This window comes from Juglans microcarpa x Juglans regia, chromosome 2S (genome assembly GCF_004785595.1).
Source record: "Juglans microcarpa x Juglans regia isolate MS1-56 chromosome 2S, Jm3101_v1.0, whole genome shotgun sequence".
Classification (NCBI taxonomy): Eukaryota; Viridiplantae; Streptophyta; class Magnoliopsida; order Fagales; family Juglandaceae; genus Juglans; species Juglans microcarpa x Juglans regia.
The window spans coordinates 23,909,186-23,927,267 of record NC_054597.1 but is presented as its reverse complement, the minus strand read 5'-3'; the positions used below and the strand labels follow the sequence as shown (position 1 = coordinate 23,927,267).

The following is an 18,082-nucleotide window of genomic DNA, read 5'->3' as shown; positions in this document are numbered from 1 at the left end:
CTACGAAGTCAAAATCCTCTGTTTTATCTCCCAAAAATAGAGCACTTTGTTTCAGCCACTGTGAGTTCGTCTTTACCACCCAGCCGCCGACGTTGTCATTGTCCATCTCCCAACTCTTTGCACAACTCCTTCCCACCTGTTCGACGCTGCCGGGACAGCCATCTTCATCTCCGCACCTTATGCAGCTCCTCCTTCACGGTGAGTTTCCATTCCCTCGTTCTCCGTCTCTCCCTCACTATCTGTTTCCCTCACTGCATTGCTCTCTCTCTCTCTCTCTCAGTGCTCCGCCGACTTCACCACCTCCCATCGCACACTACGCCGTCGCACGATACCTTCTCGGTGAGTGCATGCCGCTTCTGCACTTCTATTATTAATATGTGTATGTTCATTGCTAGTTTTCTTCTTAAAGTGTATTTATATATATATATACACACACGTATATATATATAAGTAAAGTTTTAACTTGGGTACTTACTAGTGTTTAACCTAATATATATATATATATATATAAGTGTATTTATATATATATATACACACACGTATATATATATAAGTAAAGTTTTAACTTGGGTACTTACTAGTGTTTAACCTAATATATATATATATATATATATATATATATATATATATATATATATATATATATATATGGAAGGTGTTTTAACCCAATGTTTTCGGGTGAGAAGTTTTTTTTGAGTTTTATTTAAATGGGATTTTGCTTTAAATTTCAATAAATATTATATTTTATTTTGATAATATTGTTAGTTAAAGGAAATAAACCTATTTTTCTTAAGAGATGAGTTTTTCATGACTTATTTTATGAAAATTTTAGTAACCAATGTATTCTTTTTATTTATAAAATATTGTTGGTATTTTAGATATTTTGAATATTAATTTTTATTGAGTTCTATAATTATCGTAATACTTATTCGATAAATTTTCTTCTTCAGTACGAATTCAATTAAGTGGATATTGATGGTCTTAGAAAATGATGGTATTTTAAGGTTATGAGGATTTTTAGGTATTGAAGGATTAAAATAGGTTATTTTAGAAGCTTAGGATTAAATATCGAAATGTGTGATCAATTGAAAATTTACGAGAATTACGTGATTATTTTATAGGTGACGATTAATTATTGTTCAGCATTTTGAAGAAATTCCTAAAAAGCTAAGAAGTCTAGGTAAGCGGGGTTCCTATGCTAGACTTTGCATTAAAATAAAATGAACTGAGGTCCTTTTTGAAAAATGTGCATGTTTTGTTATGAAAAGAAATCTGAAACGACTTCAGTTATTTGTTCTGCACTACTCATGAGATTCTGTTTAAGAATAAAATATCTTCTGTAATGATTGGTGTAGACATGAGCTTATTTTTGACATTCTGTTTCTGAACTTTGAAAAAGAGAGCGAATATGAAATTTTGTGCATAAAATATGTTTTGTGATATGATTTTATTCTGTTCTGAAGATTTTCTGTACTCTGATATGATATGATGTAATTTCTGAAAACCTTTGGCATAACATTTTGTTTCTGTTTCTGTTCCGTTCTGACCTCACCACGGGTGTAAAACTGTGGCCTCTGTTCGGGTTGGTACCAACTTTTCTGTTTCTGTGCACCCACTTTGGAAACAAAGTGGTTTTCTGCGTGGTTTTTCCTCTGTGCACACTCAGGGCTCCGAGAATGAATAAGGGGAAGATTCACATTCTGTTTCTGCTCGGTTAGCTACCGGGGTTTGCAAAACCCTACCACAGGAGTTAAACATGGTATTTGTTTTGATATGATAAGATAAGATGTGATGTTTCAGTTTATAATATACCAAAGGGATTTTGATTATGAATATTTTTGAACTTTCGCTCTAATATTTTTGATAACATGTTCTGATGCTGCATCTTGAAAACATTATTCTGATTCTGCATTCTGAAAGAAATATTTTGTTCTGCATTCGGAACTCTGTAAATGCTCATGTTTACACACTAGTATATGTCCTCTGCTTACTGAGTTGTTGATAACTCACCCCTTATCTCCAATTATTTTTCAGATAATTTTGATGGTTTAGCTGGAGAACAGGAGTAGAAAGTTTATCAAGGTGTGATGATCGTAGTGGAATAAGTGCATGAGGGTACAAGTGCTTATTTGAGAGTCGTAGCTAGTAAACTGATTTATTTTTCGGATATTTTGATTTGATGAGTTGAGGATATTTTTGAGTTTTTGAAAAATTTCTAATTTATATTATTGGAAATTTCTTTATTGCCCCATGGAAGAACTTAGATATTTGGATTGATTAAATGGATTAATATTTTATGAAATTTTTTAGATTTTATAGTTGTGTTATTTAAGTTGATATTAGGTATTAAGAGCTAACTCTCCGGACCTCCCGGAACAGGGCGTTACATTGCAAATATAATTTGTCATTTAAAAAACATGCTTTATTTGTTATGCTTCACTTGTCTACGTATGTATGCATATTTTTTTGGATTTTGCATTCCTTACTTGCACCTTTATTTAGAACACTAATTAAAAAATTTCCATTTACCTGTAAATGCCATTTCTGACACATGAGCAAACAATATTTGAGGTTGTGACTGGAACGACAAAGAAACTAACAGTCCAAGTGGATCTAAGTCTACATAATGCATATCGTGCTGGAAACTAAGCTTTCACACGGATATTCAAACGTATCGATTTTCAAATAGAGTGCTTCTATGTAGCATCCACTGTAGTGGGTGCACACAATGCACTCACTACGTGGATGCTTGTGATTTTTTGTATTTTTTTTTTAAAAGTCAAAACGCACGTTTTGATCGAATTTCCAAATCCGTAGCAGTTTCATCCATTCGAATTCATCCCGCGAAAGAGACGCTCCATCGCAACCCGCGTTTGCTCTCGCAACCCAGCTCCTCTCGGAGACGCCGTCTCTCTCGTCAGTGCCACTGAGCGGCGCTCCTCCGTTTGCCCAGTGCCTCCACTGTCCCACGAGCTCGTTGAACAGAGTAAACAAGGTTTCAATCCCGCAAACCTCCTTCCTTGCCACCAACTCGCGTCCGTCGGCTTCCTCTTGCCAGCGCCACCTCGCGACGGCATCTCTCGGTTCAGGGCCAACTCGCAACGCTCGTTAGTCTGCCCAGTGCCGCCGCTCCCCATGAGCTGATTGAACGGACCAAACTAGCGACGGGACCGAGAGCTCTATTTCACCAAATGGTTTGCTAGGTAAATATTGTACTACCATTTTCCCGTTCATACATGCTATGTTCTTCATGTATACATCGAGATGTGATTTTTGTGTGTTTCTGAGATGGGCATGCTTAGGGCATGGATAATTTTTCAGAAAATTAGGGTCCTTAACTGGTCTCTTCTCTCTCTCTTTCTCTCACCCTGAAACAGAGGAATCATAGTCACTTAGAGAAGATTTTAATGTCGCACCACCAGCTCTTCAAACGCCCTCCCCCTTCTCCCTCTCTTTTCAAGACTGTTCCTGGTTGGAGCAATTTGTTTGCTCTGTGTTTTGTTATGGACCTCCTTGCAATTCCGTATAACTTGTGAATTTTGTTGTAATGAAATGAGAAATGGGAAAAAGCTGCAATGTAATAAGGATTGCTGTAAAATGAAATGAGAGTTTGCAGAAATAATAGTAGGCACAGGGAAGGTGTTTGATCTGTAATTTCAGGCAAATGCGGACAATCTATGTATCTCATGGAGCAGAAGTGGTTCCATCTGTAATTTCAGCACAGTTTTAGGCCCATATTCCATTGACCTCTGGATGGTGATCCTTCATGAGGCAAGCTTTGCTCATTGACCCCATTGTTGGGTTCTGAGGGAAGTTGTGAGGGTTAGAATTTCTTTTGTTCTTTAGATTCTCATCATCCATAATATTTGCATTTCTATGAGTACCATTCAGTCAACTTGGCACTGATTAAATGCTTCAGTTGAGGTGCTTTTGATGATTGAATACAATGCACCTTTCTTTGAAGTCTGATTTTCCAACATCAGAAAATTAGCAATGTCTTTAAGCAAGACACCATATACTTTTTAAGGTGCATGTATTTCTAGTTTATTTTTTGCTTGAGATTCTGGGGTTTACATAAAAATAAAATGTTGCCTCAAAGTTTATTTTGATGGATGAGTGTTTCTCATAGGATGAGAACTTCCTGCTCCTAATCTAATTTATGTACATAAGTAACTACCTGTCTCAGAAAAGAAATCTACTGGCAGCATGAATGAATGACATAAATGCTTATTTGATTTAACAACTGCATTCATACATACCCTTAATAAGTTAGGCCGCCCCTTTTCTTGTGAATATTCCCTAGTAAAGGTTCTCAGTGTTCAGTGGCAAACTGGTGCCTTACTTTATGACGTGGTAGGTATAGTTTTCCAAGTGTCATTGGTAGTTTGAGTGGTCTTAAAAACAGAGGCAAGTATTCCAAGTCAGTGCATTCTGGAACTCTAAAGGTGGCCATATGTATCTTTTAACTTCACACTTAAAGATACAGAATAGTGACTGAATATAACCATGCACTGTGTTAATAAGTAACACCTTTTCCCCAACAGTTCTGACACACATGCCAAAATCTCCTCCACAGCAAAATATTAGTCCTTTTTTAGTGCACTTTTCTTAGTTGATCTTTTCTCTTTTGCTGCATTTGAAGTGAGTGAAAAGTGAAAAGATTCATTCTACTGCTGATCATTGCTTTAAAAGGCAAGGATAAGAAACCGTGATGAACATTTAATTAGCAAGACCGTTGAAGCCCAGACCAACACATTCTCAGAAGATTCAAGACCAAATAAACTGGTTTTAGTATGAGATTCTTGTTGGGTCCTGTCCTCTCTGGATTCAGATTTGCATTCTTCTAGTACAAAGGCCTCTTTATCCCATTACACTAATTTATTTACAAATGAATGAAAAGAATAAAAGCAAACATCACAATAAAAAATGGAAAAAGAAAATGAAGTTGCTTCAGTTCCTTTTTGGATAGATGAATTGCTCTAGTTATGAAATTTTGGTGTCTTTAATATAGTGTTAATAAACTTTCTTCTTATTTGAGATCTGTTGTTATACTTGATTAGTCCAACTGTTAACCTTCTCAATATCTTATATATATCAAATAAGAACTTATATTAACTTATATAGAATAAATCATTCAAAATAATAAAAAAAAAGAAATAAAAATGAATCTCGTTGCTCAATGTTACTGTCAGACAAGATTGGCCCACTCTGCCATAATTACCTCCATATTTCTTATAATTTTGTTTAATGATTTTCTTTGTTTGCTTTACAATATTCTGCAAGGTTGATGAGTAATAAAAAAATTTAATAGTTTAAGAATGAAAGGTCTGTTTGTTTTCGACTTATATACCCTACAGAAGCATATGTTCTATACTTTGATAATCTATTTCTCTATATGCCTATGTTAGGATTCCTACATCAAATTGAATTTTGGCCTTAACTTTCACCTGCTAAAAATGAACAGCATGCAGAATTACAAGGGTCTGACAATGTCCAAATAAAAAATAAAAACCTCTCTTTTTATTCTGATAGATAAATTCATTATAAAACACCTACAAAATTAACTCAAGTTCAGAATCTGTGTCTTTTGGTAGTAGAAGAGCAATAGTGTTATTTTATGATATGTAGGATCACTTTAGGAAAAGTTAGTATTGGAGGCATCTGATAACTTAAGATCTGTATGATCTTGTTCCAGTTTCCAACGATTATTTCCAATAGTATGGTAAATATGATGTTAGTTTAGGTTGAATAAAAGGTGAAAACCTAAATTTCCACCCATTGTTTAGTTGAATTATGACAGTGTTATTACATATTGGTATATGCATGGTTCCATCAACCACACTTTAAATTTTGCTATTGGCAACAAGTTGGTAATTTCCTTCCTAGCTTTTGTGTGTCCGTTTTTAACTTTGCTCAAACTTTGTTTCTTTTTGCTTTGCATTTGAATCTATGCCGGTGTAGCATGAGCTGGCCCTTTGTTTGTTTTGGGTACATTTTTAAATTTGCTCAGTCTTTTGTTTTCTTTTGCTTTTCATTTGAATCTATGCCGGTATGGAATGAACTGGTGTTTACAAATTCAAGATTTACATCCTTTAATAGGGCTGGTGAGCTCCAGTTCCTTTATACTTGGGATTTCCAGTATGTTCCACATTCTTTAATTCCAACATGAACTTCACGTTACAGGTATTTGGCTCTTCTTGCAAAGTATCATGTGATAACAAAAGCTCTGACATCTGCACATGTAACTTTAATTGGAGATTTAATCTATCAGGTACACTTTCAACTAAAACTATAGACATCTGGTATTTCTTTTTGAGGTTTTTTAAAGATTAATGACTTTCTGTACTCATATCTTGCTAATTATCCAACTAGAAGTTAGGACAGAAAACTTTCAGTTTAGCTTTTGTAACTGCCTAAAATGAGTCTAGGATGCCACGTCCTGGATGAAAGTAACAATAAGAGGGATTTTTATGTTATGGAGGTGCTGGATTAGTGGACTAGTCAAACCACAGGATGTGTTGTATGTCTTCCATTGTTCTCGCCTTTTCATGACATTTACAGTTCTATCTTTTACTCCTGCTAAGCTGGAAAAGATGGGGGGTTGTGGGGTTTGCTGAGTGTAAAACTTGGTACAGTGGAGTTACAGTGGCGTTTGTTGTTGTCAACACAGATCAGTTATATTACAATGTTAAAACTTGCTGCTTTCAGTTTTTTTTTCCAACTTCATGTTGCAAAGATTTAACATGAACTTATGTGCATCAGGTTGTGATTGATCAAGTGCCATCGCTAGACTGGAAAAGGAACTTCCTGTTACTCTATTGGGTCTGGTGCTAGTGGGTCCCACATTGCATTTCTGGTAATGCTTCAGAGTCCATGCCTCAAGGTGCCTAGAAATTGGACATATAGCAATGCCAACTTTTATTGTTATTTTCACCTAATATGTTATTATGGTGCAATGATTTAACAAAGATTGGTATGATTTCTTTTGCATTTTCAATAGTCTACTTACTTACAGAAAAGTAGTGTCTTTAAGTTTCTTTAGTAGTTCATATAGTTTTCATGTACATAATTTGATGGATTCCATGATTTGGGAAGATATGTTTCTGCTCACTGAGAGTTATTTCTGAGAGTTATTTCTTTTTATTTTTTCTGTTCAGACAATAATTGTACTTTTGTATTTCATTTCTGTAGAAAGTGCTTATATTTTCAGATTCTGCATTACGTATGAGAGTTTAATTTTCATTTTTCTTCTTTTGCCATCATGGAAGACTGGATAGAAATTATCGGAAGACATTCTTAGCCTTATATTTGATGGGGGAAGAGGAAGATGGAATGCATCATTTTGATGTAAATATGCCCTACAATTCGCCGAGTACTCCGGTAGATTTTAGCCCATGTTCTAATTCATTTGAGGTATATTTATTTGAATTTTTAAATTCCAAAAATTAACATGTTAATTTCTTTACAATCATTCAATTTTGCCTAACAACGTGCCTGTTTGAGCAGATGCCACCTTATATACCCTATCCTCCGCCGAGTAATCTAGATGACTTGAGGCAAGAAGTGCCCCTGATGTCAACTGTGCCAACCGTTGTAGAATTTGAACAAAATCTTGGAAGTATATCACGGATGACTACTGAAAGTTTTCTTGACGCCGATGGTATTACAGTTTTGTTTGCCTTGATTATAATCATTGTAATATTGTTTTGATGCTAATCCATTCATATGTTTCCATTTTTAGAAATGGTCTTCGACATAAATGAAGATTTAGAGGGTACTGTTGTTGTCCAAGATGATGAGGTACGAGTTGAAGCACCAAGATCTGGTATGGAATTTGATAGTGTGAAAGATCACCTATTATAAGCAGTATGCGAAGCAAGAGGGTTTTGGTGTACGGACACAAAGGACTAGGAAAGATGATGAGGGGAGGCCTGTGTACGTGACTGTTGGTTGTGCTCGTAGCGGAAAGTACCATCCTAAGAACAATAATATCTCGAAGCCACGACCAACAACTAGAACAGATTGTAAAGCGAAAGTAAATGCAACATTGAGCAAGAATGATAAATGGGTTTTCACCACTGTTGAAAATGTGCACAACCACATAACTGTGAGCCCCAAGAAGACAAGACTCTTACGATCTCACAAATGTCTAGATGAATACAGTCAAAGGATCCTCGACCTGAATGATCGAGCCGGTATACGAATGAACAAGAATTTTTATTCTCTTGTCATTGATGCGGGGGGGTTATGAGAATCTTCAATTTCAAGAGAAAGATTGTCGGAATTTCATTGACAAGGCTCGGCATTTAAGGTTGGGTAAAAGTCGTGGCGAAGCACTTAATCAGTATTTCCAAAGAATGAGAGATCGGAATGATGGGTTCATTTCTAACATCGACTTGGATGATGAGGGAAGGTTACGGAATGTATTTTGGGCTGATGCTCGGAGTCGAGCGGCATATGAGTATTTCAGAGACGTAGTAAGATTCGATACAACGTACCTAACAAACAGGTACGGGATGCCTTTTGCTCCATTCGTTGGTGTTAATTATCATGGTCAGTCCATATTATTAGGAGTGGGATTGCTTTCAAATGAGGACACACAAACTTTTGTGTGGTTGTTCCGAATGTGGTTGGATTGCATGAATGGTCGGGCGCCCAAAGCCATGATAACCGACCAAGATAGGGCAATGAAGAGTGCTATTGCCATTGTATTCCCTGAAACTCGTCATAGATATTGTTTATGGCATATAATGCGCAAACTTCCAGAGAAGTTAGGATCTCATTCGTAATTCAATGCGGAGTTGAAGACTGACATTCAGACTGCATTATATGACTCATAGACCAGCGTTGAATTTATGGAGAGCTGGGGTCAACTACTTGCGAAATATGATCTACTCGGCAATAAATGGCTTCAATCCTTATATGAGGAAAGGTCTTTTTGGGTTCCAACTTACTTGAAAAGTGTATTCTGGGCTGGAATGAGCACAACACAAAGATCGGAAAGCATGAATGCATTTTTTGATGGGTATGTCCATTCCGGTACCACGTTGAAGGAATTCGTCGACCAATTTGATAATGCTCTTAGAAAGAATGTGGAGGTAGAGACAATGGCTGATTTCAATTCTAACAACCAAACTATTCCCTGCGTGTCCCATTTTAATATTGAGAAGCAATTTCAAAAGTTATATACAAATGCAAAGTCCAAAGAGGTCCAAAGAGAGTTGTTGGGCCTAATGTGTTGTAATTGTTCGTTGGTAAGCACAGAATGGTGTATTTTAAAATACGATGTGTTGGATGAAATATCTACTGATGACCACATCAAAACACTCAATTTCTCAGTTTACTATAACGAAGAGGAGGTGGAGATTGCACTGTTTGAGATGAGGGGGATTCTATGTAGGCATGCATTTAGAGTTTGTCAATTGAAAAAGATTAATGTGCTGCCAGATGTATATGTGTTGGATCATTGGAAAAATGACTTAAAGAGAAGATACACATTACTCAGAAGTAGTTACGATGACCAGCGGGATAGATCAGACGCATAGAATTATGAGTGGGTGCTTAAAAGATGTTCGAAATTAGCAACCAAAATATCCTCAGATAATGAAAAAGTCAGTGCTTTCTTGCGTGTTGTTGATGAGTTTGAGACAAAATGTGAAGGTTCAATACTAAAGTCGACATATGAACAAACGAAGGCCAAAGCAAATGTCGTCTTGGATAAGGGTAAGAAGATACTGAGCCCCAACGTGGTCCGAGGGAAAGGGAGACCCCCAAGTAAGAGGAAGGTTCCACCAGTGAAAAAGTTGGCAACAAAGAGAAAGAAACCGGTAATAATAGTCTAAATTTGCCATTGTTTTAAGTTAGTCTTATGAATCTAATATGTGTCTATTTATATTTTGGACCTTAGACTTGCAGGAAAATCTTGGTAGATGAAACACAATTGAGTGAGACACCGGGATCTGAACAACACCAATTTGATGATGGGGTTGATGTTGGAACACAAAACAGCATTCTTACACGATCAACTCCAGGGGGAAATGAGGTTAATTGTGTCTTTTCAATAACTGAAAACCATGTATGACATCATGATGCACACTTGTAATGTACGATTGTTTTATTGCAGATGTGTGACCATATTGATGCACACTTGTAAGCGTAGTATGATGAGAAGCCACATTTTTTGAAGCTCTTTTTGGAGAGGGTATGGGGTAGTTAAAGAGGAAAATATGAGTCCCTTTTGAAAATGATGCACTCTTTCTATTTTGAATGATTTAATAGGTGACTATTTTGATATTTGATTGTCAAATGCAGTATATCAATTTGCTTGGAGACATAATTAGAGTAGAGCACATGCAATTCTAGTAAGTCTATTATCCTCTAGATTATTTCAAACCATTTGCCTTTTCCTTTGCCCATATATTGAATTGGTTGGACAATGGAAGATCTTCTTCCAATTTATATTTGCTGATCATGAAAAATGGGAATCACGTGCATATCCTCCTCATGAATAACTGGTAATTATTCACATGCGCGCACGCACACAAATAATTGCTTATAATGTCTCCATATCTGAGAAGCTTGGAATCGGGCTTTTTTTTTCATTAAGGAATGTACTTTTGCTTGATGTTTTCAGTGAATACTTCAGATTTATATAACCACACAAACACTCAGAAATATCTTAAGCTTCTGTTGCATGTTGAATATAATTTCGCTACTTCTTCGCTTGATCAATGCTTTATGAAGATATAGATCATGTCATTCAACTCTCTCTTTTAATATGGTCCTTCTGTTAACATGTTTCAGTGGAGAAAATGTAGGATAAATGGCCAGAGAGTGCAAATGAAGATATAGATCATGCCATTCAACTCTCTCTTTTACAAGAAAGCCAAAAGGGAAAAAATGTGATTGGTTAGTGATATGCCATTTGGATGGTTTTACATATGTCCGTGATGCCATATACTTTCTATGAGCTCAAAGGCATTTCATCATTCATGTATATTAGTGTTCTTATGTTCAATTTTTTGTAGACGTTTCTGTTTTTTGCTTGGTTTCATGAAAATGGTATGCAGCATATATATACACCTCAGAATATCATTGCTAGTAGGCTTGTTTTTATGCCAATCATTTTAATTCGTCCTACACCTTAAACATAGCATTATTTTTTTGGTGTCCTGCATTGCTTCTTACACCAGCTTTGAACATCTTCATCAGTCTTCCTATTACAGTTGCCTCACAATGTTGCTGGCGATTGTGAAGGTGAGACATTTTGTTCTGTATTATACTTACACTAAATCTAACTGAAAAGTTCTTTGCTCATTTTTAGAACCATTTAATGGTTGTAGGAGCTGCAAAGTCTTGGAGAGATACTGATGTCTTGTTTTGGGGTGATCTCATACTTGCATTGTATCTCATTTGTTCTTATATTGTCAACCACAAGATACCACTAGTATGAATCATGTCTTTTCTTTGATACAAACAGAAATATTTTAACTATTGGTCAAGACCTGCAAATATGAGAAACCAGCAACTCAATCTGGAGTAATATTTTGAATATTTTGTTGCTTCTTTTGGTTCAAACTTGACATTTTACTTTTGATTATTCCAGACTGCAAGTTTATATGTTCTTCTCTCGTTCTGTAAACTGATATGGGTTTGGGGACACCTAATAGGAGCCATGTATCCTTTCTGCTTGAATAAACAATCTATGGAACCAGAAATGAAAACAAAGTACTGTATAGGTCCTTGTTAGTATGGTGTTGTCATGACATGCCTTCATAGTCATTTACAAGTAGTATCTCTTACCTTAGGTGCTAATACTCTGTGTATGTGAAGTAAGAATGTTTTTATGTGCAGCCCAATACTCATCCGCTTGATATACAGGGTGATTTAGTTGTAAACATTGAAAAAAGAAGACGGATGTCTTTGCCGTACTGGTATATTGTATAACATGTAACAATTTTACCCCATTCACAACTGGAGGGTATGGGAGGACGAGGCTCACATGGACCGGCATGATGCATTAACTGGTAAGCTCTGAAGAGGTAATTAGTATAATTGAATGACAGTCATCTTTAGCAGTTCCCCACATATTGACATTTTCATCAATGTCCATTTTTTTAAAAATAAAGTTGGCATGTATTTCTTTTTTCTTTCTTGACCAGGGCCATTATCACATGCCTGAGACCAGAGGGCTATGCCTTTCTAAGGCGGAAACTATCAGCACTGTAAGAATATTTTAAAAAGCTTCATTGAGTTCGTACACAGGGATATATAGAGCTCTATTTTGACCATTTATTTATATCGAGCAATTTATCTTATTTTGACCCCGAAAACCACCAGATTGCAAGCCGACCAGAGAATGGTACAAATATCTAAAGCCTTCTTTTTAGATAATTGTATTTCTCATTGATTTGGCTTTATATCCTCTAACATTGTATGATTGTATTTCTCATATCTGCCGCCATGATTGAGTTGATGTTTTTGTGTCTGTTGGCAATGGCCATGGTGTAGTTTGTGTCTTAACATGTGTTTCATTTTTGTTCCTCTTGGATAGGGTTGGGTGTCATTTGAAAAATAGCAAAATGTTTCTTTTTTTTGTCCTCTTGGAGAGGGTTGGGTGTAGTTTGAAAATATGCAAAGTGTTTCTTTTTTGTTCCTCTTGGAGAGGGTTGGGTGTAGTTTGTCAATATGCTTCCGGTGTAATTTTTGTATCTCTTTGAGAGGGAAAGGTAGTAGTTATTCAAAACGCATTTTTGTACCTCTTGGTGTAGTTTTGGTGTACTTGGTGAATATGCTAATGGTAAGATTTTTTGTGGAGATGCAACGGGTAATTTGGTGTACCTGTTGGAGAGGTGGGGTGTTTTGTTACCATGAGCCAATTAGTATGCCAAACAGCTAGTTTTTGGTAGCATGATTTTGTACGTTGCTGTTTTTGTGTCTTTGATGACGGGCAACATGCACAGGTTTGGTTTCTTTCCATTCTCATTTCAAAATTTACTGTATAAACATTTGACTAAAGAAGGGTAAGGAAAGATTGGGCATACACCCATTTGTTGTAGCAACAACCAATAAATCTGTGTAGAAATAGATATATATGTATATCTACATATATCTATATATTTTATAATTATATCTTATTTCATTCTTCAGAGTAATTTTTTTTTTATATACTTTCTAACTTCTTATTTGGAATGTGTACTTCTTTGCAATAGTTTCAGTTGGAGAAGAGCAGCATTAGTAGGCATATTTATAATTTTGATAATCTTGTAAGTTATTTTTATTTTAATTAATTTGTACTCATTGGGTGTAGTTTGGTGAGCACATATGGAACTTTTGTTTCCCATTGATTTTCTTCAATGCTAATGTCACAGGTGAGGGAGGCCATCTATTGTGTAGAATATAGATTGGTCAGGCCAGAAGATGATCAAAAGTAAGTAAAAAAAGTATATCATGTTTGTGTTATTGATGGTTTCTGATCTCTGCTGGTTATTTCTTGTTAGTCATGGCAGGGATCATAATTTTACCCCATCTAACTATATTTTATGTTAATATTTGTAGTCGAGCAGCGGAAACAGCCAGACTTAAGGGGTTTAAAGGTATAACTATGGGTGCTCCCCAAAGGCCAAAACTTGCCTATTCTCGGCATTTGGTGATTTTCATCAAAATTCTATCTTTTTATTTAATAACTGGAAAGTATCATATTGAGGTTATTTTTCCTATATTTAGGTTTCCTCTAAATCATATGGTGAGTCACTTAGTTCTGAACTTGCTGCATTTGTATCAGCTTCAATCGTTGCTATGAAATGGATTTTAAAACTCATGAAGGAAGTGATGCCAACAAATTTGTGAGGGAGTGGCTTTGTAGGAGTTTTGGGCTGATCACCATGATAAATTATTAGCTTGTGGGGCCATGATTGTTGCAGAACTTAGGATGCTGTAGTTGAGGGAGACTGAATTTACTTGTTCTGATGGGATTGCTCATAATAAGGTAGGTAGCGGTCAATTTTTAAAATCTTCCTTAATGGAACAGATGAATTTTTTTGTCAGTACTTTAGCTGACTTTGTTAGCAGATGCTGGCCAAACTTGCAAGTGCTATGAATAAACCTGCAAAACAAACTGTTGTGGCCCCTATCATCTGTCAAAGGATTACTCGAATCCTTGCCAATTAAGAAAATGTGAGTTTTTACTTCAATTTTATACTTCTATCTTGAGTTAGAGATGCAAATCATATTGTTGTATACATTAGCCGACTATCATTTTGCTCTTAGCTGCAAAAAGGAAAGATAAGTGGAAATATGACATTAATTTTTTTTTTTGAATTCTTCTCTCTGTTCAAAATTGTGCTGCTTGTAAGTTCTTGTGAACTGCAGTGCTTACTGCCAAAGAAAACATGGTGTTCAGAAACAGCTTGGAGGAAAGCTTGGGAGTTCTTTACAAAGTGATTTGGGTGTGAATACTGTTGGAGAGCTATTGCAGTTTTCAGAGGAGAAGCTGGAAGAGAATTAAGGGGGGAATGCAAAAGAGTTATGACAGTATTATTAGAATGTTATTGCAATGTATTACAATGTTAACACAACGTTATATTTTACTTATTCACAAAATGTATGTAAATTTATTCATTCAACATTTGTTCCTTGAAAGCGTAGTACAAGGTATTTGGTTTGGATTATTATTCCGTTTGCATGAGTAGTACAATGGATTGCTTACAGTGTTATATTTTACTTATTCACAAATTATGTTTCATTATTATTCTGTTTGCATGAACTTTGAAATATCAACAGCGTAGTACACTGTGTTGCAATCTTGATGTAGCCATCAACCTGAGAAAGCAAGTGAAGTTAGGTTCACTTTGCACCATCAGCAACAGTGGAATCAAAACTGAAATCATTCATGAGAATAGGCACCATTAGCAACAATAAGCTGTTGATATTTCAGAAATAGTTCTCATAAATAGTTCACTGTTCATTCATAATTTTTCAACGGTAAACACATTACAAGTTTTAACTTGATAATTTATAAAATAAACAAATTTTAACCTAATACAACATTGGAGAGAGCTCCAAGTCCTCAGTAATCCTTCGCAACAGGCATATTATGTAGTGATTTGTACTGGTAGAATTGCTCTTATAAAACTTAAGCAACCAACATAATCTATGTGTGATGTTGTTGTTTGCAAAGGTAGAGATCAGAGTTGATAGGTTAAAATCAACTTCATCAGTTGCATCTAGTTACTCCTCACTAGAAGAATCATCAGTGCCACAACAAAGATGATCATTAGCTTGATCAGCACCTTTGTTGCCCATCTCTGGCATACTGTCTTTAAGTTTCCTTGTCTGTGACGCAGACATTTCAGGTTCATCAACTGGAGCAGGAATAACAATGTTTTCTTTCCCGTTAGTATTTGTACTTGTTCGACTTCCCTGGTGGCAGATGCTCATATCTGCTTATTGCTCATTATTAGAGATTCTTGACATCATTCTGAATGGGGACACAATCTCCAAGTTGTTTATTTTTTGTTTCCTTGCTGCTTGATGACTTCTTTCTCTTTCTCCTTGATTTCCTAGCAACCTTAATAATGAAAAGATTTTAATTGATATTCTCACAACAATGGCTTTCATAGACTAATAAACGGAAATATTGAAACTATATAACCAGGAGTAGGCTCAGGTCATGTCAGAATATCAACTATAAAAATTTAAATAAACACAAAAATATTGATCTAATAACCGATTCTTTTTCCTAGCAATAACAATGGACAAAAATGGATGCATAAGAATACAAGGACAGTTTTCAAGTCAAAAGATGCATGCAGAAATTCAACAATCATTAACAGATATATGCTACAACAAAAATGAAGACTTCTTTTTAACGAAGATCAAGGTTGCAAAATTAAACAGATTAATGAAAAAAATGCTGCAACAAAAGTGAAGTCTTTTCTTTTTTATTTTTCTTTTTGAAAAGTAAAAATCAAGTCTATTCTGATGAATATCATGGGGGTCAAACTTGTCTTTGTACCAAGCATTTCACTCTCTGCTGACTGATTTGTTCCCCTGTTGTATTCTCTATTGTTTACGGCAGATGCAATTCTATTCTTAGAAGATCTCTTTGGGAATCTCTTTAATTTAGTAATTAATAATCTGCATATATTGTAATTGGAGACTTTAATATCATCGATGTCATGATGAGAAGGTAGGGGGTGTGCCAGTTTCTCTCTGCTAATTATGTAATTGAATTTAGTTTTGCACAATGCTTAGTATGATCTGCCTTATTATTATTATTATTATTATTTATTTTTGGTTCGAAGTACACATGTTTCTCTTATCTCGGTTCTTAAGAAAGCATATATGAGATTACAGAAGGCATCATTACCTCCTCCCCTCATCTTCTTAACATCAAAAGAACATGGAGTTCACATACTCAGTCGTATGACTTTGTTGCTGGGAATTAGAATCAGTCTTGTCCTTTATCTGTTCTTCTGGAAAAATTGCCTTTTAAATCAAAGAGATTAAAATGGGCCTTAATAGATTTAAATCATTCTATGTTTGGTAATATCTTCAAAAGGTTATTGTTTATTAAGCTATTTGAACTTGTTGTGAGGTTTGGAGTAAGAGTACAATTAAGTTCTATCTGAGAAGATTTTTATTATATATTTTTAATAAACAAAGTCTATTTACAATTGGGGATGGGGATTCTAATTTCTTATTTCTTTTTCTTTTTTTCATGTGATGATTCTCACAAAGGAAGGAAAGCCACAACTTAGCTAATAGGCTGTCAACCTCAATGACTAAGCTGGTTTCTCTACACTCTACAAACAACTTTTCCATTTATTCTTAGTCCAACAGAGGCATGAAAAAAGCATGATCATACCCTCAATGTTCCACGTGCTAGAAGGTTCTCCATCAGCCCACGATTTTATGTATAATCTCGATCATTTCTGCAAGATCACTGCAAAGAAAAGATCATGAGCATGAGAATAATATATTCAGAAAAGCAGTTAGGAAGAATGTTTTTTTTTATTAGTACACAATTTTATTGATAGTAGGGATAGTAGATAGCCCAAGTACACGGGACATACACAACAGCATTACCTATGCATGATAATCTTGTGGTACAAGACATTCAGTTAGGAAGAATGTTACAAGGCTAGAAATCATAAAGAGGGTTAACTGCAAGGGACAAATATGCAGATGAAAATTTTTCTTTATGTAGCATGTTAGGCAGTGTCCCAGTTAACAAGCAATTTCGAATATGAACATATAATGTATACAATTAGAAAAATGTGCATAGCTTAGACTGTCTATTGCCGTCTAGAAACAAGACTCCAGGATAGGACAAGGAATGGACAGGATAGGGTATCCTATACACATACTTTGCAACAGAACTGATTAGACTGACACTTTTCAAATTACACCCAGATCATTTGTTGGCCCTCAGTGCCTAAACACATTTAAGGGCACCCAAGAATGCATATTTGCTTTGCACTAATTCAATTTCATATGCTGCTTCAGTGCTATTCTATGAATCTTCAACAAGGCAATTTTTCATGTATGAATTTTGGCTTCCATAGAAAATTTCATTTCTTTTGATGAAATTTCAATCTTGGAAACAAATATTTACAATAAGAGGACAGTATCCTAAAATCAGATTAATTCATATAGATTCTGCATTCATTAACAAATCTCTCCCAATGGTCATTTTTATCTCATGTAAAAATAAATTGAGTTACAAAAACCTTTTCTTGTCTAAATACCATCATCATTGGAAGGTCTTCCCATACATCCAGTTGCATTATATTTTGCTCTAATCATTGTATGTGATCTTGAAGCAGGAAGGAAAGAAATGACATGCAAATAAGCATAGCTCACATAGCCTAATCTAAATGTATTACAATAAGTGCAGGTCGAAATAAGAAGCTCAGCAAGCAGAGACATGTTTATTGATACATCATCCACAAAATAATAAACTATTGAAGCATATATTTGTAGGGCTAGCACATGCAGTGATACAGAACTTTGATTTTAGAAAACAAAAATCACCATTGTTTTCATAAGAGAACCAGCTACAGAGAGGAATTTACAGTTA

At 35.4% G+C, this 18,082-nt stretch overlaps 3 long non-coding RNA genes across 6 annotated transcripts; all 3 read left to right on the top strand.

The window, feature by feature from the left end:
- Positions 1 to 2,693: 2,693 nt before the first annotated feature.
- Positions 2,694 to 4,002, top strand: LOC121252072. Its single transcript, XR_005938176.1, has 2 exons — positions 2,694 to 3,203; positions 3,661 to 4,002. It is a non-coding gene; the product is annotated as an uncharacterized LOC121252072 (long non-coding RNA).
- A 5,559-nt stretch (positions 4,003 to 9,561) lies between these two features.
- LOC121252073 lies at positions 9,562 to 10,153 on the top strand. Its single transcript, XR_005938177.1, has 3 exons — positions 9,562 to 9,827; positions 9,908 to 10,042; positions 10,124 to 10,153. It is a non-coding gene; the product is annotated as an uncharacterized LOC121252073 (long non-coding RNA).
- Positions 10,154 to 12,440: 2,287 nt separating this feature from the next.
- Positions 12,441 to 14,672, top strand: LOC121252071. 4 transcript variants are annotated; one of them, XR_005938174.1, is made up of 4 exons: positions 12,441 to 13,429; positions 13,566 to 13,987; positions 14,071 to 14,175; positions 14,355 to 14,672. It is a non-coding gene; the product is annotated as an uncharacterized LOC121252071 (long non-coding RNA). The 4 variants fall into 4 exon arrangements; XR_005938173.1 differs by having other exon boundaries at positions 13,500 to 13,987; XR_005938175.1 differs by having other exon boundaries at positions 12,441 to 13,595; positions 13,726 to 13,987.
- The last annotated feature ends 3,410 nt before the right edge of the window (positions 14,673 to 18,082 follow it).